The sequence below is a fragment of the Salvelinus namaycush genome, chromosome 5, assembly GCF_016432855.1.
Source record: "Salvelinus namaycush isolate Seneca chromosome 5, SaNama_1.0, whole genome shotgun sequence".
Lineage (NCBI taxonomy): Eukaryota > Metazoa > Chordata > Actinopteri > Salmoniformes > Salmonidae > Salvelinus > Salvelinus namaycush.
Window position 1 is genome coordinate 31,389,523 of NC_052311.1, and position 26,453 is coordinate 31,415,975.

Here is a 26,453-nt window from a genome sequence, read left to right on the forward strand (position 1 = left end):
AAGTTCTACAGCTGCACCATCGAGAGCATCCTGACCCCTACCTACATGTACAAATTACCTCAACTAACCTGTACCCCTGCACATTGACTCGGGACCGGTACCCCCTCTATATAGCCTCGTTATTGTTATTTTATTGTGTTACTTTTTATCACGATTTTTTACCTTAGTTAATTTAGTAAATATTTTCTTAACTCTATTTCTTGAACTGCATTGTTGGTTCAGGGCATGTAAGTAAGCATTGTTGTATTTGGTGCATGTGACAAATACAATTTGATTTGATTTGAATTGGCACTTTTCCCAATAGTGAGAGAATTTGGGGATACAAACAGTTTTAAAATCGGCAAAATGTAATTGTAGATATAGGCCTAAGTTTGAATTATACAATTTATTGTTATGCTTGCATTTCCAAATCGCATGTCTTCAAATGCATTTTGTATCTTCAAAATTCGCTAACTCTTCAAGGAGTAGCTTAGCGTTCACTTTAAACTGCTGCTTTGTTATCAAACTCTTCTCTTCTCTCTCCTCTAGCACTATGTAAAAACAACATTTCATTCCATCCCAAAAGCTTTTTTCCCAGAGAATGGGGACTTTCAGCGGGCTCTACCAATGCTTCTCCCGCCTGGCGAAGGGGGCCGCTCAGTATAAGTTTGGGAAACTGAGCACCTACAACCATACCCGCCCACCAACTCTGAAAATGTACATTTTCAGAAATGAATTAATTCATTTCAGAAATGTTTGTCTAACTTGAGTAGCCTATGAAACATTTCAAATCATACATTTGCCTACAGTGTTTTTACCAGCCCTATCTCTGATGGGGTGGGAAGCCAAACCACAGCTCTTGTGGTTGGTGCTACTATATCTCAAATACAGTAGCCTTATTTGCTCAGACAAGTTTTCACCTGCATACTTTCAGTACAGGTGTGTGTTGTCATCCTCCTAAGCCTTACAGCCTGCACTGCCTAGTCTGTGCAAGAAGTACAGTAGGGCAGAAACACACAACCCAACCATCCACATCAGAGAGGATGCAACACAAGAGCAGTGTGATCACTGTAACCACACTTCCCCTTTTGTGGCCTGTTGCCACAGCGACACTTCCCTTTCAGACAGGAAGTCCTAAATGAGGAGGACCCAAGTGTGTGTGTCAGTGCAGGGCGGATCACTTTGCTGTGACCCCCCAGTGTGTGAGCATCGTTTCGCATTCCCACCGGTGCTTCGGCCATGTCAAAGAATATGAAGACTCTGCGTGTTCCTGGTGTTGGTCACATGGTGAGTTATCGGTTTCTCTGTAGATTAGGGTTGAATTCAGTGAGGTGCAACGTTACGAGACATGTGAATAAAATGTATGTGCAAATTTATTTTGCAACGCTCGTGTACACAATGTGGCCGGTGAGGTTTGAATGTTAGTATGCAGATGTTCTCAGTATGGGCCTACAGATCCCCTCCACCATCCCTTGGTAAGTTGCTACATCCTGTCACTAGTCTGTAGCATCATGTGTTGATGTCCCGTCTTGTATGTGGTGCATTGAGTCATATTACAGTGTGTGTTGGGTGATGTGCCTCATATCCTCAGAGGAGGATGTTGAGAAAGCGTTAAAGTGAGTCAGTGTGGATACGAGGAATGAACCACGGATGGAGTAAAAGTTCTGCCCCTCCTCCCCATGGTTGTCATGGTGACTGGATTCCCAAGGTGTCTCCTGTTGTGTGAGTGGAGTCCCCAATGCTCAAATGAGTACACGCATATGTTGGCATGCACTGCTAGCATGCACTGTATACGTGAGGCCATAGGCTTTCCTTGGGTCTGTCTCACGTGTGCTCTAAAAACAAGAATATGTGTGCGTGTCTGCCTGTCTTTGTGTTTGCATATTATTACTCTCACCACAGAGGTGAAAGCTAAGATTATCGAGAGCTGAAGAAACAACATTCTCTGTCCTGAAAGATGAATGAGAGAGAGAACGACAGCAGTAGAGTGACACCCTCTTCCTGTGTGAGCTTGGGCCTTGCCCGCTTGAGTGCTTTACCATAGAGGGGAACTGTCAGAACAACAAAGCCATGCAGCTGTTCTCTTTACTCTCCACTTCCTGATGCTGTGTTGTTGTGTTTTTGAAACCATCCTTCATTCACTCACTGCCTGAGAGATCTGGTTGGGTGATTGTATGATTTTTCATGTTTTGTATGGTATTCTGATCTGTAAAGTTGGTCTGTATTCCTGTTCCATAAAGTTGGTCTCCACTAATGTTTGTTTCTGACTTTAGAGTTGAATGTATTTGAATGTCTGTATAACTGTGATCTGTATGGTATGTATGATGTTATATTGTACTTAACTGAGACTGACACACATTCCCCTTACTTGTCTCTGCAGAGCCAGGCAGTGTCGGATGGAGGTAAGTAACGTGTGTGTCTGTCTGAAGGCTATTTCTCAGAGCTGAACATGTCTGTGTGAGCAGTAACACTAGTCTGATACTCTGAGGCTTTAGGGTGTGTACATGGGGTGTTAGTAGTTAACGTGTGTGTGATTATTTAGAGCTGAACATGTCTGGTCGTGGCTGTGGGGGCAGTCGTACAAGTCTACCAGGGGTCCCGGGGGGAGATGCCCAGGCCAGCGGTGTCGTCAGCTGGGCCGTGTGCTTTGAGAAGCTGCTGGAAGATCCCATGGGAATACGCTACTTCACAGTGAGCCATAGATGCACACACACACACACACACACACACACACACACACACACACACACACACACACACACACACACACACACACACACACACACACACACACACACACACACACACACACACACTCTGCTGATCAGATCTGATGGGAGTTGTATTGTAGGTGATCTGTTAATCAGGTATGCTCTTTGTTGTGCCATGCAAGGCCTTCCTGAGGTCAGAGGTGAGTGCAGAGAACATCCTGTTCTATCAAGCCTGTGAGAAGTTTCGGAAGATTCCTCCCAGTAGGATGAAAGAGGTATGGTGTGATTTCTCTGTCTTCTCTTTAATGAATCCTAGCTATGTGTTTGACTGTATTTGTGGTATTCATTTTCCATGTTGACTATTATGTATGTGCTATGAGACAACATCTAACTACATGGGATGAATGAGTGTGTGGAGTTAAGGTAGGTTGATGGAGCTGAGGTTACAGGTGGCCTGATGACTGTGTTTGATTCTGGTCCTGTAGTTTGCTGAGGAGGCTCGCTCCATCTTCCAGACGTACCTGTCTGACCATGCTCCCTACTCTGTGAACATCGATGACACAGCTCGCGTGGAGGAGAAGGACCTGCAGAAACCTAAAGTTGAAATGTTCGACAAGGCCCAGACACAGGTCTGCTCTACTGTCACCTGGCGGCCGCATACACACACATCTCACACAGACCAGCTCACACAGACCAGCTACACAGCTACACAAGCTACTCTACTGTACCTTATAATACCTCTCCCTGTAAATTCCATTTAATTCAATTAAAATTCCAGACATTGAATTCAAAGATAATTAAATTCCTCTGAATTTCAATGTTAGGTCAATTCCAAGAATTCCATTTCGAATTCAATATTATGCCTAACAATTACACAAATTCAAATTCAATTCGCTTAGGCTTTCAGGCTGGTCATGTCACTGTTCAGACAGCCTAGCTATACTGAAAATATGGAAATATAGGTTGACATTATTAAAAACAAATCCTACTGTAACGTGTATGCTGGGAGTCGGGAAGCAAGTACAGGGAGTGCAAATGTAATAATAAAAAGAACATAGTACAAAACAAGAAACAAGAAAAGGGTACAAACATGGATTGAGATGGAGTCCAGGGGAGTGTCATGGGGCGCAGGTGGCGACGTCGAGTGCTGGTAAGGGGGAGCGGGTGTAACAGTGACAGTATCCCCTCCCTGGCGCGTGGCTCTAGCCGCCGGACGACGCCGACCAGAGGGACGGTCCTGTCGCTTCTGCTGAGGCGCGGGAACCTGTAGAGTCGGCTGAGGCGTGGGAACCTGTAGAGCCGGCTGAGGCGCGGGAGCCTGATGAGCTAGCTGAGGCGCGGGAGCCTGATGAGTTGGCTGAGGCACTGGAGCCTGATGAGTTGGCTGAGGCACGGGAGCCTGACGAGCCGGCTGAGGCACAGGAACCATGACGAGCTGGCTGAGGCATGGGAACATAGTACAAAACAAGAAACACGATAAGCGTACAGACATGAAACAGAAACAGAGTCAATAACGCCTAAGGAAAGAACCAACGGGAGTGACAGATATAGGGGAGGTAATCAGGAAGGTGATGGAGTCCGGTTGAGTATAATTGGGCACTGGTGCGCGTAACGATGGTGGCAGGTGTGCGTAATCATGAGACAACTGGCGTCGTCGAGCGCTAGAGAGGGGGAGTGGGGTAAACATGACACCGACAGTCAATTTGTTATTCTATGTGCATTCATTTAATTAACTGGGAAATGTAAAAATATTTAATTCTAATTAAATTAAATTCCAAATATTACATGTTTTTACAATTCCAATTCAAAAGTTCAAACAGTCTAATTCCATTTCAATTCCAATTCCATAACTTGAAGATTTTCTAAAATTTGAATTTAGTTCAACGTAAATCTCAAATTTACGAGTGAATTCAAGAATTTTATTGTAATTTCAAATTAAATTGATAATGACACTTGGAATTCAGTTCTCTGTTTGATGGAGATACATTTAAAGCAGGGCAACTCCAGTCCTTGGGGTCCGGAGTGGTGTCACACTTTTTCCCAATCCCTAGCAAACTTCGCTAATTAAACTATTTGCATTCTCAACTGAAAATCATGATTGGTAGAGTTTTGGAGTCAGACGTGGTACAGTGGCTTGCGAATGTATTCACCCCCCTTGGCATTTTTCCTATTTTGTTGCCTTACAACCTGGAATTAAAAGTGATTTTTGGGGGGTTTGTATCATTTGATTTACACAACATGCATACATACCATTTTGAAGATGCAAAATATTTTTCATTGTGAAACAAACAAGAAATAAGAAAAAAATATGTTTTACTTGAGCGTGCTTAACTATTCACCCCCCAAAGTCAATACTTTGTAGAGTCACCTTAAGCAGCAATTACACCTGCAAGTCTCTTGGGGTATGTCTCTATAAACTTGGCACATCTAGCCACTGGGATTTTTGCCCATTCTTCAAGGCAAAACTGCTCCAGCTCTTTCAAGTTGGATGGGTTCCTCTGGTGTACAGCAATCTTTAAGTCATACCACAGATTCTCAATTGGATTGAGGTCTGGAGTTTGATTAGCCCATTCCAAGACATTTAAATGTTTCCCCTTAAACCACTCGAGTGTTGCTTTAGCAGTATGCTTAGGGTCATTGTCCTGCTGGAAGATGAACCTCCGTCCCAGTATTAAATCTCTGGAAGTCTGAAACAGGTTTCCCTCAAGAATTTCCCTGTATTTATCACCATCCATCATTCCTTCAATTCTGACCAGTTTCCCAGTCCCTGCCGATGAAAAACATCTCCACAGCATGATGCTGCCACCACCATTCTTCACTGTGTGGATGGTGTTCTCGGGATGATGAGAGGTGTTGGGTTTGCGCCAGACATAGCGTTTTCCTTGATGGCCAAAAAGCTCAATTTTAGTCTCATCTGACCAGAGTCCCTTCTTTCATATGTTTGGGGAGTCTCCCATATGCCTTTTGGCGAACACCAAATGTGTTTGCTTAATTTTTTCTTTAAGCAATGCCTTTTTTCTGGCCACTCTTCCGTAAAGCCCATCTCTGTGGAGTGTACGGCTTAAAGTGGTCCTATGGACAGATACTCCAATCTCCGCTGTGGCGCTTGCAGCTCCTTCAGGGTTATCTTTGGTCTCTTTGTTGCCTCTCTGGTTAATGCCCTCCTTGCCTGGTCCGTGAGTTTTGGTGGGCTGCCGTCTCTTGGCAGGTTTGTTGTGGTGCCATATTCTTTCCAGTTTTCAATAATGGAATAAATGGTGCTCCGTGGGATGTTCAAAGTTTCGGATATTTTTTTATCACCCAACCCTGTCCTGTACTTTTCCACAACTTTGTCCCTGACCTGTTTGGAGAACTCCTTGGTCTTCATGTTGCCCCTTGCTTGGTGGTGCCCCTTGCTTAGTAGTGTTGCAGACTCTGGGGCCTTTCAGAACAGGTTTATGTATACTGAGATCATGTGACACTTAGATTACATTGTAGACTTTTTAAACTAATTATGTGACTTCTGAAGGTAATTTGTTGCACCAGATCTTATTTAGTGGCTTCATAGCAAAGCGGGTGAATACATATGCACGTACCACTTTTCCGTATTTAAAAAATATAGATTCTTCTTTTTTCATTTCACTTCACCAATTTGGACTATTTTGTGTATGTCTATTACATGAAATCCAAATAAAAATCAATTTAAATTACAGGTTGTAATGCAACAAAATAGGAAAAACACCAAGGGCATGAATACTTTTGCAAGGTACTGTAGTTGGGGATGGGGCAAAAGTGTGACACCAATCAGGCCCCTGAGGTCTGGAATTGCCCAATTCCTGATATAAAGGGAAACTTAATTTCTAGACACTATTGGGGTGTTTCAAACCATACATCATAGCAGTATTTTGGAATTTTTGCGCCGGGAGAGTTCAACCATTGATGTCATCGGTTGATTGAGCCTGCTGTCTGATCTAATAATGAAGTTATTAGATCAGACAGCAGATAGCAGTAGCAATTATTGTGGCCTTTGTGTTTCGGCGATTGCATGATCATGCTGGCAGTGAGTAGATATTGTTGTCCATGTTCAATTGAGCCATTGATCTCAACAATGGTCCTATCCGCCACAACATTGCAGGGTATCTAGGTTGACTGATTTTCCCTGGCTTTGTAACCATACAGCCTGACAGGAGATCTACTTCCTTGTCCAATTGCGTTCCCACCCTCGAAGGCAAGCTTTTCAAAACGGGGGCAGTACTAGTTTCTACAGGTTCACGGGATAGAGGGTTGCTGGAGACATTTTTGGTTTTGCTGCTGGTAGATCGCGAGCAATATAAGCTATCTTTTTACACAAGAGAGTGTTGTTTAGTACAGTACTGTACAATTACACGATCGATTTGGCCATAACGAGGCATGCTAGTACCACTAAGTTTAGCTAGCTATATTTGTTTGCTATACCCAAAATGTACTGTAGCCTATCGTTATAGCTAGCTCAGTGCATGTCATTAGGAGAAAAACTAGAGAAATGTTTTGATGATGCCGAAGAGTAAAGGAATGACTTTGGCTTCATGACTCATATTGCTCATAGTCTTTGAGTAACTATACCTGTGTGTTGTAGCTAGCTAACGTGTGTCTGTTAGATGTGTAATATTCTGCACTCTGCTGCTACAGTAGGAATACAGACAGTACACAACAATTGCTCATGAAAATCGAATAGCATTGTTGTGAGTCTCTTACACACAATACCGCTTGGAGGCCTGCAGATTATTTTTCGAGTTTGTTATAGGTGGGGAGAAGCTAGACACAGGAAACCGAATCCCCTTGTCTGCGTGTATTGTTGGGGCCATTCGAGCAATTTATCCCTGACACGATGGACAGTATGTTGAAAACTATCAAGAGGATATGTGAAAGGTCCCATGACAACAATCTCCCCTTGTATCAGAGGGACTCAAAACACCACACTTATTTTAAGTATTGACTTTGTAGAACTGTAGTATTTATTTTAGGCGTTAGTAGTATATTTCTATTCTACTGTATATACAGTTGAAGTCGGAAGTTTACATACACTTAGGTTGGAGTCATTAAAACTCGTTTTTCAACCACTCCACAAATTTCTTGTTAACAAACTATAGTTTTGGCAAGTCAGTTAGGACATCTACTTTGTGCATGACACAAGTAATTTTTCCAACAATTCTTTACAGACAGATTATTTCACTTATAATTCACTGTATCACAATTCCAGTGGGTCAGAAGTTTACATACACTAAGTTGACTGTGCCTTTTAACAGCTTGGGAAATTCCATAAAATGATGTCATGGCTTTAGAAGCTTCTGATAGGCTAATTGACATAATTTGAGTCAATTGGAGGTGTAGCTGAGGGTGTATTTCAAGGCCTACCTTCAAACTCAGTGCCTCTTTGCTTGACATTATGGGGAAATCAAAAGCAATCAGCCAAGACCTCAGAAAAACATTTGTAGACCTCCACAAGTCTGGTTCATCCTTGGGAGCAATTTCCAAATGCCTGAAGGTACCATGTTCATCTGTACAAACAATAGTACGCAAGTTTAGACACCATGGGACCACGCAGCCATGGGACCACGTAGGAAGGCGACGCATTCTGTCTACTAGAGATGAACGTACTTTGGTGCGAAAAGTGCAAATCCCAGAACAACAGCAAAGGACCTTGTGAAGATGCTGGAGGAAACAGGTATAAAAGTATCTATATCCACAGTAAAACGAGACCTATATCGACATAACCTGAAAGGCCGCTCATCAAGCCAGAAGCCACTGCTCCAAAACAGCCATAGAAAAGCCAGACTATTGTTTCCAACTGCACATGGGGACAAAGATCATATTTTTGGAGACATGTCATCTGGTCTGATGAAACAAAAATAGAACTGTTTGGCCATAATGACCATCGTTATGTTTGGAAGAAAAAGGGAGAGGCTTGCAAGCCGAAGAACACCATCCATGTTGTGGGAGTGCTTTGGGGGTGCTTTGCTGCAGTAGGGACTGGTGAACTTCACAAAATAGAAGGCATCATGTGGGAGGAAATAATGTGAATATATTGAAGCAACATCTGAAGACATCAGTCAGGAAGTTAAAGCTTGGTCGCAAATGGGTCTTCCAAATGAACAATGACCCCAAAGTTGTGGCAAAATGGCTTAAGGACAACAAAGTCACGTTATTGGAGTGGCCATCACAAAGCCCTGACCTCAATCCCATAGAAACTTTGTGGGCAGAACTGAAAAAGCGTGTGCGAGCAAGGAGGCCTACAAACCTGACTCAGTTACACCAACTCTGTCAGAAGGAATCGGCCAAAATTCACCCAACTTATTGTGGGAAGCTTGTGGAAGGCTACTGTTGGGGTTCGTTCCTTGTTCCTCGTCAATCATTGGCTAATTGGTGAAATTAGCATTCAGACAATATCTTTAAGTAAATCAATCATTCATGTATTAATGCAATTGCAGACAGAAGTTGACAACAGGAACATGGCACGCATGTTTAGTAAAGGGTCCAAGTTATTTTATTAAGCCCGAAGTCCAGCCTTAGTAATGTCACTGCCTACGTCATTACCTTCTACTAATGAGACCAAGCCCATGCCTACACAGCTATACAAACAAGAGTTTCAGTTTTCTCTAAAGGCTCAGCTGTAAATGTCCACTCCCCAAGTTGATTTATAGTGGAATGTCTGACTAGTCTCTTATCTCTTTCACTCCCCTGAAGGGTTCTTTCTCAGTCACATATCTCTCAGACCGTTTCTTTATAAGAGGCAGAGACTAGAAAAGACTGTGGAACAATATTAAACCTTATAATGAATATATACATTGTTAATCTGTAGTCTAGGACTCTATAAATGCAACTGCTGTGTCAGATTTCAAAAAATCTTTACCGAAAAAGCACACCATGCAATAATCTGAGTACAGCGCTCAGACAACAAAATAAGCCATACAGATATCCACCCCCTTCTATTAACCTGTCTGACTCTAGCGTTCCGCCAGCGGAACTCCTCCCACATTCCACTGAAAAGGCAGAGCGCGAAATTCAAAATATATTTTTTAGAAATATTTAACTTTCACACATTAACAAGTCCAATACAGCAAATGAAAGGTACACATCTTGTGAATCCAGCCAACATGTCCGATTTTTAAAATGTTTTACAGCGAAAACAGCACGTATATTTATGTTAGCTCACCACCAAATACAAAAAAGGACAGACATTTTTCACAGCACAGGTAGCATGCACAAAGCCAACCTAACTAACCAAGAACCAACCAAACTAACCAAGAAACAACTTCATCAGATGACAGTCTTATAACATGTTACACAATAAATCTATGTTTTGTTCGAAAAATGTGCATATTTGAGGTATAAATCAGTTTTACATTGCAGCTACCATCACAGCTACCGTCAAAAATAGCACCGAAGCAGCCAGAGTAATTATAGAGACCAACGTGGAATACCTAAATACTCATCATAAAACATTTCTGAAAAATGCATCGTGTACAGCAAATGAAAGACAAGCATCTTGTGAATCCAGCCAATATTTCAGATTTTTTAAGTGTTTTACAGCGAAAACACAATATAGCATTATATTAGCTTACTACAATAGACTACCACACTACCGCATTCATTCATCAAGGCACGTTAGCGATAGCAATAGGCACGTTAGCGTTAGCGAATAAACCAGCAAAGATATTAATTTTCACTAACCTTCATAAACCTTCCTCAGATGACAGTCCTATAACATCAGGTTATACATACACTTATGTTTTGTTGGAAAATGTGCATATTTAGAGCTGAAATCAGTGGTTATCCATTATGCTAACGTAGCTTATTTTTCCCAGAATGTGCGGATATTTCTATTAGACTCTCACCTATTCTGACCAAATAGCTATTCATAAACATTACAAAAAAATACATGTTGTATAGGAAATGATAGATCCACTAGTTCTTAACCTGTTTGGCGTGCAAGCCCGACACCGGTACACTTATGACAACAGCCAGCTCAAAGTGCAGGGCGCGAAATTCAAAATATATTTTTTTTAAATATTTAACTTTCACACATTAACAAGTCCAATACAGCATATGAAAGGTACACATCTTGTGAATTAAGCCAACATGTCCGATTTTTAAAATGTTTTACAGGGAAGACAAAATATGTAAATCTATTAGCTAACCACGTTAGCAAAAGACACAACTTTTCTTACTCCATCAGGTTTTTACTCCATCAGTAGCTATCACAAATTCGACCAAATAAAGATATAAATAGCCACTAACCAAGAAACAACTTCATCAGATGACAGTCTGATAACATATTTATTGTATAGCATATGTTTTGTTTGAAAAATGTGCATATTTCAGGTATAAATCATAGTTTACATTTCAGCTACAATCAGAAATTGCACCGAAAGCAGCCATAATATTTACAGACACCAACGTCAAATACCTAATTACTCATCATAAAACATTTCTGAAAAATACATAGTGTACAGCAATTGAAAGACAGGCATCTTGTGATTCCAGACAATATTTCCGATTTATCAAGTGTTTTACAGCGAAAACACAATATAGCGTTATATTAGCGTAGCCACAATAGCCAAAAACACAAGCAATTTCCCAGTAGCAAAAGTAAGCGATCGTAACAAACAGGCAAAAGATATATAATTTTTGACTAACCTTGATTTTCTTCCTCAGATGACAGTCCTATAACATCAGGTTATACATACACTTATGTTTTGTTCAAAAATGTGCATATTTAGAGCTGAAATCAGTGGTTACCCATTATGCTAACGTAGCTACTATTTCCCACAACGTTCGGATATTTTACTGACACTTTTTCTGACACACATATTCTGACCAAATAGCTATTCATAAACATAACTAAAAAATACATGTTGTATAGGAAATGATAGATCCATTAGTTATTAATGAAATCACAGTGTTAGAATTCTAAAAATAACTTCATTACGTTATGCAGCTTCGGTATAGCTTAGAGTAGCCAAAACGTTGGCCGCCCACGACTAGTACACAGTTCGACAGATATATGAAATAGCATCATAAAATGTTTCTTACTTTTGCTGATCTTTCATCAGAATGTTGGACAAGGTGTCCTTTGTCCAGAACAGTCGGTGTTTGGATTTAGAACCTTCATTTTCCCTCTCGATTTAGGAAGCGCACTTGCCAAGTGGAACAAAGTTCTCCAACGTCAACAAAGTCAGAGAACGGAACACGGCAAAACTCCCGAAAACTTTTCAATAATCTGATGAAACTATATTGAAAAAACATACTTTACGATGATATGGTCACATGTATCAAATAAAATCTATCCCGGAGATGTTAGTCGTTCATAACGACAGCTAAACAGAAGGCAAATCCATGTCCCCTTTCGCGCGCTCCAGAAACAGGAAGTGGACGGTCACGTCAAACAAAGAGCTTTTATTCCACCTCAGACCAAGATAAACACGAAATTTCTTCTCTCACCGCCTCTTGACAACCAGGGGAAGGTGTATGAAGTGTACGTAGACTCTTACGTATCATGCCCATGTATAGGCAGGAAGTTGAACAGAGCATCGATTTCTGACATTCCACTTCCTGGTCAGGAAGTGTGCTGCAGAATGACTTCTGTTTCACTCAGAGAAATAATTCAAACGGTTTTAGAAACTAGAGAGTGTTTTCTATCCAATAGTAATAATAATATGCATATTGTACGAGCAAGAATTGAGTACGAGGCCGTTTGAAATGGGCACGTTTTCCCCCCAAAGTGACAACAGCGCCCTCTGTCCTCATCAGGTTAACCTCTCTGGGATATTCGGGACGCTAGCGTCCCACCTCAACAACAGCCAGTGAAATTGCAGGGCGCCAAATTCAAAACAACAGAAATCCCATAATTAAAATTCCTCAAACATACAAGTATTTTACACCATTTTAAAGATAAACTTGTTGTAAATCCAGCCACAGTATCCGATTTCAAAAAGGCTTTATGACGAAACCACACCAAACGATTATGTTAGGTCAGTACCTAGTCACAGAAAAACACAGCCATTTTTCCAGCCAAAGAGAGTCACAAAAAGCAGAAATAGAGATAAATTGAATCACTAACCGTTGAAGATCTTCATCAGATGACACTCATAGGACTTCATGTTACACAAGACATGTATGTTTTATTTGATAAAGTTCAAATTTAAATCCAAAAATCTCAGTTACATTGGCGCGTTATGTTCAGTAGTTCCAAAACATCCGGTGATTTTGCAGAGAGCCACATCAATTTACAGAAATAGTCATCATAAACATTGCTAAAAGACACAAGTGTTATGCAAGGAATTTTAGATCCACTTCTCCTTAATGCAACCGCTGTGTCAGATTTCAAAAAAACTTTACCGAAAAAGCACACCATGCAATAATCTGAGTACAGCCCTCAGACAACAAAACAAGCCATACAGATATCCACCATGTTGTGGAGTCAACAGAAGTCAGAAATAGCATTATAAATATTCACTTACCTTTGATGATCTTCATCAGAATGCACTCCCAGGAATCCCAGTTCCACAATAAATGTTTGATTTGTTCGATTAAGTCCATAATTTAAGTCCACAATCCAAACTCACGAGGCGCGGGCAAGTTCAGGCGAAAGTTCAGACGAAAAGACATATTACAGTTCGTAGAAACATGTCAAACGAAGTATAGAATCAATCTTTAGGATGTTTTAAACATAAATCTTCGATAATGTTTCAACCGGAGAATTCCTTTGTCTGTAGAAATGCGATGGAATGCAGCTAACTCTCACGTGGGCGCGCATGATCAGCTCATGCCAGACCCCTGACTCAATCAGCTCCCATTCCCTCATCCTTCACAGTAGAAGCATCAAACAAGGTTCTAAAGACTGCTAACATCTAGTGGAAGCCTTAGGAAGTGCAATCGGACCGAATTTACACTGTATCTTGGATAGGCAAAGAGTTGAAAAACTACAAACCTCAGATTTCCCACTTCCTGGTCGGATTTTTTTCTCAGGTTTTTGCCTGCCATATGCGTTCTGTTATACTCACAGACATCATTCAAACAGTTTTAGAAACTTCGGAGTGTTTTCTATCCAAATCTACAAATGATATGCATATTCTAGCTTTTAGGACTGAGTAGCAGGCAGTTTACTCTGGGCACCTTTTTATCCAAGCTACTCAATACTGCCCCCCTGTACCAAAGAAGTTAATACAACATAATTATTATATTATTATTATTAATATATATATTATATATATATATAATATATATATAATATTATATATATTATTATTAATACAACATATCAATTATTATAATACATCAAACATTTGGTACAGCCCCTATCATGACCCCAACGAGAACCCAACACTACCCAAAACATTTAACCCAAGTGAAACAATTTAAAGGCAATGCTACCAAATACTAATTGAGTGTATGTAAACTTCTGACCCACTGGGAATGTGATGAAAGAAATAAAAGCTGAAATAAATCATTCTCTCAACTATTATTCTGACATTTCACATTCTTAAAATAAAATGGTGATCCTAACTGACCTAAAACAGGGATTTTTTACTGGATTAAATGTCAGGAATTGTGAAAAACTGAGTTTAAATGTATTTGGCTAAGATGTTTGTAAACTTCCGACTTCAACTGTATGTCATACATTGCCATAACTGTTCCTGCATACTGCTGTGTAAACTCACCTCGGTCTCCAGAGCAATAGACTAATTTACTTTTTTATTGAAACATGTTTACTTGCCAACAAATGAAAGTTGAAATGATACACCAACTCCCTGCATCATTTATTTTAGTAGTAAAATTGTAGCTAGTTACTTCCAAATACATTCCATGAATGTCACTATGAATTGATCCAGATGTTTTGGTGTCTGATGCAGCTGGAATTATTTAGTCACTTGTCAGTACACTTGTCAAAAATATTATATAAAACATTTGATCAAACTCCAGCAATATTTATACCACAATGCAGTTGTGAGCATACCAGGTATTCTATATTATATTGAAAAATCAGTTTAACTGAATATGGATGTTGTGTTGGCTGAATGTTCCAGGCAGGGTCCTGAATGTTCTTCAGCTGGTGAACATCATCTTATGCTGGGCAATGGTAGCTGGTTTAGCAGGCTTAGGCGATGTTGGCAGGGATGTTGGGTTTGGGGAGCTGTGACTCTGGCTACTTGTAGACCACTGTCTTGTCCTTTCTGCACTCCACAGCTAGGTGGACAAGCTTCTCGCAGAAGTAGTAGGTTCTGGGCTAGTACACTTTCTTCACCACCGACTGCTTAACCTCTTGCAGAAGATTTGGTTGTACTGCAAGTCTTCTGGAAAGACTTGAAGACTGATCATGAGGATGTGTAATCTTACAAGAAACCATGTTCATCTGTAAACAAAAAAGGGTATGGTAGACTGGTATGCGTTTTGTTACTCTCATTGATGAGGCATTGAAATGGTCTGTTAGCAAAGGTGTGAAAAGTTTGAGGGGTGGCTTGACTTGTAGACAGTCTAGTCATGTACTGTTGTGCCTGAGCACCTTCAGTTGCGCTGTTGAGTAGACAAGCACTGCCAATAATAGTGAATAGGATACTAACAGCCCCTCTCCCCCATGCCAACGAACTGACTATAAGGGTTTGAATTTTTTTGTTGTTGTATTTTACACCCTTTTTCTCTCAAATTTCGTGATATCCAATTGCTTTTCTCCAGTTTAGACTTCAATCTTTGCATAAGCAATCAACTAAGCCTGCAGAATACAGAGAAAAAACGACAGAAGAATTTGTAGCCTACTTATAAACATACCTACTATGACAACGAGACACGGCCCAAGTTTATGGCTAGCTCCAGTATATTTATTTGCTCATCTTGTCATGGAAATACCAGTTCCTGGTGCTTAGCTTTATGTTGATGGTTCTGCAGATGTTGATGGTATCGGACTATGTAAATAGAACACATAGGCCAGTCACATTAGGGCGGCAGGTAGCCTAGCAGTTAAGAGGTTGTGCCAGTAACTGACAGGTTGCTGGTATGAACCCCTGAACTGACTAGGTGAAAAATCTGTCAATGTGCCCTTGAGCAAAACACTTAACTCTAGTTGCTCTGGATAAGAGCGTCTGCTAAATGACAAAAAGATAGCACCTGGCTAATAACATTGATTTGCTTTAGAATGTCTAGCCAGCATATTGTGAAAGCTAACAAACTAACGATGTTGGTTTAGATAAACAAATATATTTTGCTAGCTAGTTAGCTAAGTTAGCTACGTTACCTCTGCTTATTTTCTGCGCTGATGTTTGCTGATCGGATGCTTTCTTCTTTGAAATGAAGGGGAAAATCCTTGGAATAACTTAATTTTTCAACTTTCGACAACCTAGCAACCCCATAAGTTGAGACTTCAGGTCCGTTTCGAAATTCTCTGGCTGAAAGTGCTGGCTACAACCACAGACATTTGGATATTTCTCCACAGGAGTATTCACATCATAGGCTGCCTTCTTTATTGCCGCCAGGCACTGTTGGCTCCGAGGAATATCTCTGTTAGGTAACTGTTGAAATGTTACCCCAGCAGCCTGTGCTTTCTTCAAGTTTGCACATCCAGGTACTGAGCACCGCACCATGACTAAACTGTACAGTTGTTGTTGACACAAAAATAAAAATAAATAGTTATTCAAACTCAAACGTATTACCAACAAAAGTGTAAAAGTGTGGTGTATGCAGTGCCATGACCTGAACTGGGAACTACATGTCTGTGTCTGTTTGTCCCCGTCCCTCCTCTGTGTCAGATCTTTAAGCTGATGAAGATGGACAGCTACAGGCGTTTCGTCCGCTCCCCTCTCTACCAGAAATGTACCCTGGCCAGCGTGGAGGGCACGCCACTACCCAGAATCCCCCCTGAGCCCACCAGCACAGGATCATGGGAGAACATGGCCACTGCCAGCCCCTCCCTCAACGACAGCAAGAAGGTGGGATGGATGGATGTGTTTTAACAATAACTATGGAAGAAATGTTTTGATCATTGTTGAAGAATGTTGAAATGATTCTATTTGGATGTGTGTAATCAGAGAGGAAGAGGCAAAGCGACAGGGTTTACTCCACCCCAAAATCTGTCCACATTAAGCAGATCATTCATTATTAACTTTTTAGGGCTGCAATCCCGTAACTTCTACTTGGTCACAATCCCGGATCCGGGAGCACCCCCATCAGTAAAAAAGCTGACTAGCATAGCCTAGCATAGCGTCACAAGTAAATACTAGCATCTAAATATCATTAAATCACAAGTCCAAGACACCAGATGAAAGATACACATCTTGTGAATCCAGCCATCATTTCTGATTTTTAAAATGTTTTACAGGGAAGACACAATATGTAAATCTATTAGCTAACCACGATAGCAAAAGACACAACTTTTTTTCCCACCATTTTTTTCCTGCATAGGTAGCTATCACAATTTCGACCAAATAAAGATATAAATAGTCACTTACCAAGAAACAACTTCATCAGATGACAGTCTGATAACATATTTATTGTATAGCATATGTTTTGTTAGAAAAATGTGCATATTTCAGGTATAAATCATAGTTTACCATTGCAGCCACCATCACAACTCTCACCAAAGCAACTAGAATAACTACAGAGACCAACGTGAATTACCTAAATACTCATCATAAAACATTTATGAAAAATACACAGCGTACAGCAAATGAAAGACAAAGATCTTGTGAATCCAGCCAATATTTCAGATTTTTTAAGTGTTTTACAGCGAAAACACAATATAGCATTATATTAGCTTACTACAATAGCCAACCACACAACAGCATTGATTCAAGCCAAAAATAGCGATAACGAATAAACCAGCAAAAGATATTAATTTTTTCACTAACCTTCTCAAACTTCTTCAGATGACAGTCCTATAACATCATATTACACAATACATATAGAGTTTGTTCGAAAATGTGCATATTTAGCGGCACAAATCGTGGTTATACAATGAGAATAGTAGCCAAGCTGCCAACAATATGTCGGGAGAAATCTTGGGAGAGGCACCTAATCTAATCAGTAACTAATCATAAACTTGACTAAAAAATACAGGTTGGACAGCAAATGAAAGATACATTAGTTCTTAATGCAACCGCTGTGTTAGATTTTTAAAATTAACGTTACTACGACATACAGCGTGCGTTAAAGCGAGACCGCACCGAAATTAATGGCGGAATATGAGTTTTACATTTTTCAACAGAACAACGAATTAACATCATAAATAGTTCTTACTTTTTGATGAGCTCCCATCAGAATCTTGGGCAAGGTGTCCTTTGTCCAAAAGAATCATTGCTCGGTTGTAGATTGTCGCCTTCAACTTTGGAATTAGCAGTAAACATTAGCCATGTGGCCCAGACGTGCCCAACTCACTAGAACGCAGCACAAAGAAATATCCGAAAATCGCAATATACTGATATAAACTGATATAACTCGGTTTAAAATAACAACATTATGATGTCTTTAACACCTATATCGAATAAAATCAGAGCCGGATATATCTAAGGGCTATAACGGGAGCTTTCTAGAACGCCATCCTGAGGTCTGTCTTGCGTCATGGCGAATGAAGGAAAGAGTGGACCCCACGTTCCCAGTCCATTTATATGGCCTCAGATCTGCCTAGCAACTCCATTCCAATTCTCACTATTTGCTGACATCCAGGGGAAGGCGTATGCAGTACATCTCAACCAATAGAAGACATGCAAATGAATAAACTGACCTCAGAACAGCCTGGCTGATTTCAGATTTCTCACTTGCTGACAGGAAGATTGCTCCAACTCGAGTTCTGTTTTACTCACAGATATAATTCAAACGGTTTTAGAAACTAGAGAGTGTTTTCTATCCAATAGTAATAATAATATGCATATTGTACGAGCAAGAATTGAGTACGAGGCAGTTTAATTTGGGAACAAAATTTTTACAAAGTGCAAACAGCACCCCCTATTGAGAAAAGGTTAACGAGATCGATATGACAACAGCCAGTGAAAGTGCAGGGCGCCAAATTCAAACAGAAATCTCATAATTAAAATTCCTTAAGCATACAAGTATTTCACACCATTTTAAAGATACACTTCTTGTTAATCCCACCAGAGTGTCCGATTTCAAAAAGGCTTTACAGCGAAAGCACCACAAACGATTATGTTAGGTCACCGCAAAATCACAGAAAAACACAGCCATTTTTCCAGCCAAAGACAGGGGTCACAAAAAGCAGAAATAGAGATAAAATGAATCACTAACCTTTGATGATCTTCATCAGATGACACTCATAGGACTTCATGTTTTGTTCGATAAAGTTCATATTTATATCCAAAAACCTCAGTTTACATTGGCGCCATGTTCAGAAATGCCTCCAAAATATCTGGAGAAATTGCAGAGAGCCACATCAAATAACAGAAATACTCATCATAAACTTTGATAAAAGATACATGTTTTCCATAGAATTAAAGATAAACTTGTTCTTAATGCAGCCGCTGTGTCAGATTTCAAAAAAGCTTTAGGGCAAAAGCACAATATTCAATAATCTGAGAACAGCGTTCAGCCACAAAAGGAAGCCATACAGTTACCCGCCAAATTGTGGAGTCCACAAAAGTCATAAATAGCATTATAAATCTTCACTTACCTTTGCTGATCTTCGTCGGAATGCACTCCCAGGACTCCCACTTCCAAAATAAATGTTTGTTTTGTTCGGTAATGTCCATCATTTATGTCCAAATAGCTACTTTTGTTATAAAAATCCAAAGTAACGAAGCGCAGTTCACTAAAAGCAGAGGAAATGTCAATAAGTTCCGTGACAGTCAGTAGAAACATGTCAAACGATGTATTGAATCAATCTTTAGGATGGTTTTAACATAAATCTTCAATAATGTTCCAACCGGAGAATTCCATTGTCTTCAGAAGTGCGATGGAACAGAGCTCGCTCTAACATGAACGCGCATGGTCAGTGCATCATGGCAGACCTTACTCATTCCCCTCTCCTTCGGCCCCACTTCACAGTAGAAGCATCAGACAAGGTTCTAAAGACTGTTGACATCTAGTGCAAACGGACCCATATCCCACTGTGTATTCGATAGGCGATAGTTGAAAACCTACAAAGCTCAGATTTCCCACTTCCTGGTTGGATTTTTTTCTCAGGTTTTTGCCTGCCATATGAGTTCTGTTATACTCACATACATCATTCAAACAGTTTTAGAAACTTCAGAGTGGTTTCTATCCAATACTATTAATAATATGCATGAATTAGCAACTGGGACTGAGGAGCAGGCAGTTTACTCTGGGCATCTCTGGGCACCTTTTCATCCAAGCTAATCAATACTGCCCCTGCAGCCATAAGACGTTTTAAGCAAGTTAATCATTCTGTTATTGGGGGCAATGAGAGATTGTCGAATTTAGGGGAGATAAAATGAATTGCTACTGTATTTTGATACGTGAGGCTTATTTGATCTAATAGAAGTTTCACAATGCTTAGGTTGTTATGAGTGTACTGATATAAGTGTGATGCACATGACATCCCAGCAAATTTGAGAAAAAACACTTGTCCCTGTTGAAATTTGAGACAGTCTATACATATTCATGAGGCTAGCATAGCATCTCATTCTCCATTGAATACAGGTGGTTAAATTCAACACCCCTCATCGAATATTCAAAAAAGTATTAAAATAACGAGATATCCAACAATCCAAAGAGAGGAATAGGCAGGAGCTTGACAGCCCGCCGTTCCGCTCTGTGGAAAATGAATCCCACTGTTAGGGTGGAGACAAAAGCATCTCGTCATTATATCCAGTTTCTCTGATGTAATCCAGTGCATGGGTATGAGTAATAGCTTGTAACCTGTGTTCAGCAGAAGAAGAACAAGCAATGGGAGAAGAGGGAATCATGGGGAGGTAGGCTTCATCTATAATCATAATCATCTATAATATCTCTTCTCTTCCCATGGTATTCTCTGATAAATTGTTACCACTCCACACACTTGTCTGTTTCTCCCTCATCCTTTCTCCCTCCCTTTCTCTCTCCTCCCCTCCCTTCTCAGTAGAGGTGTCATACCCCAAGGTGAATGTGTCTCGTACGGAGTCTCAGATGTCCAACAGCAGTGTGGAGTTGGGCTCCTTCTACAGGCAGATAGAGGTAAAGTGCAACGCAATGTGCTTTACAGGAAAAAACGAATAGAAAACAATGAAAATAAAAACTGAAATATTTACTACACAACAAACATAATTGGATAAAAAACTAAAGAATAACAATAAAAAATGAACAACTAAAAAGCACCCTCACGAAAGCTAAGCTAAAAAGGTGTGTTTTAATATTTATTATAAATATGTCCACAGTTTTGTACCCCCTCAGATTCTCTGGCAGGCTAATCCAGAGGCTAGGGGCATAAAAACTAAAGGCTGCCTCTCCATGCCTCTTGGTCCTGGGCTTTGGGATAGTTAAAAGGCCAGTGTCAGAGGACCTGAGGGACCTACTGGGCACATAACTTAAAAGCATTTCTGATATGTATTGGGGTGCACAATCATGCATTGATTTAAAAACCAATCAGGCAGCCAGGACAGAGACCTTAAAACCGGTGTTATGTGTGCTCTCTGTCTGGTCTTGGTCAGGAGCCTTGTTGCGGCATTCTGTATGTTATGCAGTTGACCAATGGCTTTGTTGGGTAGACCAGACAGGAGAGCATTACAGTAGTTAATCCTGCTTGTAATAAAATCATGGATGAGTCTCTCTACAGGTGTACAACAGTGAAATGCTTACTATAAAACAAAACAAAAATTCTTTAAACTTTATTTAACCAGGAAGGGCTCCTTGAGATTTGAAATCTCTTTTTCAAGAGCGTCCAGGCCAAGATAGGCAGCACCAAGTCATTACACAATTACAGACAGACAACATGAAAAACTACAAGTAATCTAGTAAAAACCATAGAATTCACAAGAGTATAGCAAAATCATAAAACAGCAAATTAAAAACATTGACAGGTCAGGGAATCAGTCTCAAAATCCTACATCAGTGATTTAAAAACACCAAATCGGGACAAGTTCTTCCATTTAAAAAGTATTTTGTAAGGTGTTCCAAGACGATGGCGCAGAGTACATAAAAGCCCTTTTACCTAATTCAGTTCGGACATTTGGAACAGTTAGCAGGATAAAGTCCTGCAAACAAAGAGAGGCACACACCACATTTCTGAACAATAAAATTGACAAAATAAAATGGTAGTAAACCAAAAATGGCTTTGTAAATAAAAGTATACCAGTGACTGAGCCTATGAGTGACTAGAGAAGGCCAGCCAACACTGGTATACAAAGTGCAGTGGTGCGTAAGGCTTTTGCAGTTTAAATATATCTCAAAACGCCATGGTAAAGGGTGTCAATTTATCTCAAACACTGAGCGGAAGCATTCAAATATAAAATATCAACATAGTCTAGTAAAGGCATAAATGTAGCTGATACTAGCCTCCTTCTGGCTGCAAAAGAAAAACATGCCTTATTCCTAAAATAAAATCTAAACTTCAGCTTCAAAATTTTTGTAAGTTGTTGAATATGCAACTTAAAACAGAGGCCGTCATTAAAATTCCAAGATATTTATATGAGGTTACAGTCTCAACTTACAAGCCCCTAACCAACAATGCAGTTTAAAAAAACCTGAATAAGAATAAGAAATAAAAGGAAAAATTAATTAAAGAGCAGCAGTAAAATAACAATAGCGAGTCTATATACAGGGTTACACAGGGGGTACCGGTACAGAGTCAATGTGAGGGGGCACCGGTTCGTCGAGGTAATATGTAGGTAGAGATATTAAAGTGACTATGCATAGATAATAACAGAGAGTAGCAGTGGCGTAAAAGAGGGGGGGTGGGGGGAGGGGGGCAATGCAAATAGTCTGGGTAGCCATTTGATTAGATGTTCAGGAGTCTTATGGCTTGGGGGTAGAAGCTGTTTAGAAGCCTCTTGGACCTAGACTTGGCGCTCCGGTACCGCTTGCCATGCGGTAGCAGAGAGAACAGTCTATGACTAGGGTGGCTGGAGTCTTTGACACTTTTTAGGGCCTTCCTTTGACACCGCCTGGTATAGAGGACCTGGATGGCAGGAAGCTTGGCCCCAGTGATGTACTGGGCTGTACGCACTACCCTCTGTAGTGCCTTGCTGTCGGAGGCTGAGCAGTTGCCATACCACGCAGTGATGCAACCAGTCAGGATGCTCTCGATGGTGCAGCTGTAGAACCTTTTGAGGATCTGAGGACCAATGGCAAATCTTTTCAGTCTCCTGAGGGGGAATAGGTTTTGTCATGCCCTCTTCACGACTGTCATGGTGTGTTTGGACCATGTTAGTTTGTTGGTGATGTGGATACCAAGGAACTTGAAGCTCTCAACCTGCTCCACTACTACCCGTTGATGAGAATGGGGGCGTGCTCGGTCCTCCTTTTCCTGTAGTCCACATCATTTCCTTTGTCTTGATCACGTTGAGGGAGCGGTTGTTGTCCAGGCAACACACGGCCAGGTCTCAGACCTCCTCCCTATAGACTGTCTCGTCGTTGTCGGTGATCAGGCCTATCACAGTTGTGTCATTGGCAAGCTTAATGAGGGTGTTGTGCCTGGCCGTGCAGTCATGAGTGAAAAGGGAGTACAGGAGGGGACTGAGTGTGGCGGATGGGTTGTTGCCTACCCTTACCACCTGGGGGCTGCCCGTCAGGAAGTCCAAGATCCAGTTGCAGAGGGAGGTGTTTAGTCCCAGGGTCCTTAGCTTATTGATGAGCTTTGAGGGCACTATGGTGTTGAACGCTGAGCTGTATTCAATGAATAGCATTCTCACATAGGTATTCCTTTTGTCCATGTGAGATAGGGCAGTGTGGAGTTCAATAGAGATTGCATCATGTGTGGATCTGTTAGGGCGGTGTGCAAATTGGAGTGGGTCTAGGGTTTCTGGAATAATGGTGTTGATGTGAGCCATGACCAGCCTTTCAAAGCACTTCATGGCTACAGATGTGAGTGCTACGGGTCGGTAGTCATTTAGGCAGGTTACCTTAGTTTTCTTGGGCACAGGCACTATGGTGGTCTGCTTAAAACATGTTGGTATTACAGACTCAGACTGGGAGAGGTTGAAAATGTCAGTGAAGACACTTGCTAGTTGGTCCCGGAACATATTCCAGTCTGTGCTAACAAAACAGTCCTGTAACTTAGCATTTGCTTCATTTGACCACTTTTTTACTGACCGAGTCACTGGTGCTTCCTGCATAGAATTATGGTCAGATTTGCCAAATGGAGGGTGAGGGAGAACTTTGTGTGTGGAGTTAAGGTGGTTTAGAGTTTTTTCCCCTTTGGTTGCACATTTAACATGCGGATAGAAATTTGGTAAAACTGAATCAAGTTTCCCTGCATTAAAGTCATCGGCCACTAGGAGCGCCGCCTCTGGATGAGCGTTTTCCTGTTTGCTTGTGGCGGAATACAGCTCATTGACTGTGGTCTTAGTACCAGCATCGGTCTGTGGTGGTATGTAGACAGCTACGAAAAATACAGATGAAAAATCTCTAGGTACAGTAGATAGTGTGGTCTACAGCTTATCATCAGATACTTTGGGTATCTCAGAGGCCAGATTCTCTCTCTGTGTTTTGGCTCCAACAATAAGTCCCTCAGTCTTGTTTTGATTTAGTAGGAGGAAGTTGTGAGCCATCCAAGTATTTTAATCATTAATACAGTCTAATGATTTTTCCGTGGAGCTAAAATCCTCTGGTGACACAGAAATGTAAAGATGTGTATCGTCTTCGTAGCAGTAAAAATAAATCCTGTGCTTTCTGATAACGTTGATATATGCATCATACTGGGCTTGACTCTGTCATCTGGGCTGTGGGAGGAGAATAGGGTGACATACCATATGTTGTATGTAGAAAAATATAGACTTCAATGATTAAGTGTATTCCTTTCCTCCCTTTCTTCCTCTCCTCTCTCCTCCTGCTCCCATCTCTCTACCTTCTCTCCCTCCCTCTCTGATCCAGAACGGTCGCTCCAGTCCCCGTCCCTCAGACCAGGGGCAGGGTGATGGAGGTGGTGGTAGTGTGGAGGGGGGTTACTGCTGTGTCTACCTGCCTGACGGCAGTGCCTCCCTGGCTCCTACACGGCCCGGCCTCCCCCTAAGAGAAATGCTGTCAGGCCTCTGTGAGAAGAGAGGTTTCCCCCTTAAAGACATCCTCATCTATCTCCACAACAAGGACATGGTGAGCCCAGGCCCGCACCCTCAGCTCAAGTCTCACTTTATAACCCCGTTTCAGTGACTGAGCTCTGGGGCGAGAGTTTTTTGTTATTAAAGTTCTATTCTATTCTACTCTATAGTGACGGTATCTATTGTTTGTGTATATGCTCTCCCTACAGCAGCCACTATCTCTGGAGCAGGACTGTTCCGTACTGAGAGACCAGCAGGTCTCCCTGGAGCTGAGGGTAACGTTTGCGTAAGTCAGTGCCTCTTCCTGTCTCACTCATCATCAATGTATTTCTGGGTTTATGTGTTAACTTCTTAGGGCTAGGGGGCAGTATTTGGAAGTTCGGATGACTGACGTGCCCAAAGTAAACTGCCTGTTACTCAGGCCCAGAAGCTAGGATATGCATGTAATTGGTATTATTGGATGGAAAACACACTGAAGTTTCTAAAAATGTTAAAATAATGTCTGTGAGCATAACAGAACTGATATGGCAAGCAAAAACCCGAGGAGAATCCATCAAATATATATATTTTTTTAGGTCACCACCCATTGAAAATGCTTGTCTATGGGAAATTCAAAGGAAATCCTCCCAGGTTGCAGTTCCTATGGCTTCCACTAGATGTCAACAGTCTTTAGAAAGTGTTTCAGGCTTGTTTCTTTTTAAATATTAGCTAGAATTTGTAGTTTTTCAAGGTGGCAATCATTTGGACTGTAGTCTTGTGGCGCGCGTGGATGAGGGCGCGCACTCCGTTATTTATCTCCGGTATTGAACATACTATTCTCCGTCTTAAATTTGATTGTTTATTGACATATTAGTGTAGCTGAGGATTGATTAGAAACATTGTTTGACTTGTTGGGACGAAGTTTATTGGTAACTTTTGGGATTGCTTCATCTGCATGTTGAACGACTGGAACGGGTGGATTACTGAATCAAACGCGCCAACTAAACTGACTTTTTTGGGATAAAAATAAGGACTTTATCGAACAAAATGACCATTTGTTGTGTAGCTGGGACCCTTGGGATTGCAAACAGAGGAAGATCTTCAAAGGTAAGTGATTTATTTTATCACTATTTCTGACTTTTGTGACGCCTCTGCTGGTTTGGAAAATGTTTTTAATGATTTTGTATGCGTGGCGCTGTCCTCAGATCATCGCATGGTATGCTTTCACCGTAAAGCCTTTTAAAAATCTGACAAAATGGCTGGATTAACAAGAAGTTAAGCTTTTAAATGATGTATGACACTTGTATTTTCATGAATGTTTAATATTACGATTTTTGTATTTTGAATTTCGCGCTCTGCAATTTCACCGGATGTTGGCGAGGTGGGTCACTAGCACCCCACATAGCCGAAAAAGGGCTTTAGCCCCACCCATCTCTTTAATGGTTGTTCTTAGTGCTCTGTCCTAACAACAATGATCAAGCACCCAAGCTAACTGGCTAACGTTGGCTAGCTTGCTAGCTTCTTTCAGACACAAATGAGAGAACTGCTCACTGACCATTTTACTCGCGCGAGCAGAGCTGGTTAGACTGTTTTTATGTTATCCAGAGCATTGGTGACTGCAACTGTGCTTCTGGCAACA

At 41.0% G+C, this 26,453-nt stretch overlaps 1 pseudogene; it reads left to right on the top strand.

Moving 5' to 3' along the window:
- The first annotated feature begins 1,196 nt into the window (after positions 1-1,196).
- The window catches only part of LOC120047499, a 38,751-nt pseudogene continuing 13,494 nt past the window's right edge, over positions 1,197-26,453 (top strand).